The sequence below is a fragment of the Cariama cristata genome, unplaced genomic scaffold (assembly GCF_000690535.1).
Source record: "Cariama cristata isolate BGI_N322 unplaced genomic scaffold, ASM69053v1 scaffold12543, whole genome shotgun sequence".
Taxonomy (NCBI): Eukaryota; Metazoa; Chordata; class Aves; order Cariamiformes; family Cariamidae; genus Cariama; species Cariama cristata.
Window position 1 is genome coordinate 30,302 of NW_009606710.1, and position 560 is coordinate 30,861.

Consider the following 560-nt stretch of genomic DNA (forward strand, 5'->3'; position numbering starts at 1 on the left):
TGCCAGCTTCTGATGTCCTGAAAAAAAGTGTCCAAAAGGTGCTGGAGCCCTGTTTCAGGATGTGTCCCCTATTGTGTGGAATTAACCACAAGTGGGCGAATGCCCTCATTTTGAATGGTATGAATTGGTTGTGCGAGACTGCTGAGCCCCGCAGGGGTGATGGAGCGAGCGTTGGGGGTAGAACAGCTGGCCCACAAGTTGTTTTCCTCAGCCCGTGACACGGACCAACCGAACACCTTGCCAAACTCTTTGCCGCTGTGCGTTGCATTTTGAGCTGCTAAACTACTCGTGAAGCTATGATGGAAGCTGAATAGCGGGTTAGTGACAAAGCATGAACAACTGTAACCGAGAGTTGTCCTTGTCTCCGCTGGCTGTACTGACGTTCATGTCTGTCTGAATGTGCCACAGTGTAAGTGCTGTACAACTCGTGGTTTAAAACTGTTTGCACTTTGTTAATAAAATGAATGTTGAAACCTGGTGCAAAGTGTTAGACGTTTGTGTGTAAATAAGTAAAAGGGTAGAGAGAGTGCTGTCAAGCTTGACTTGCTCTGTAGTGCCCG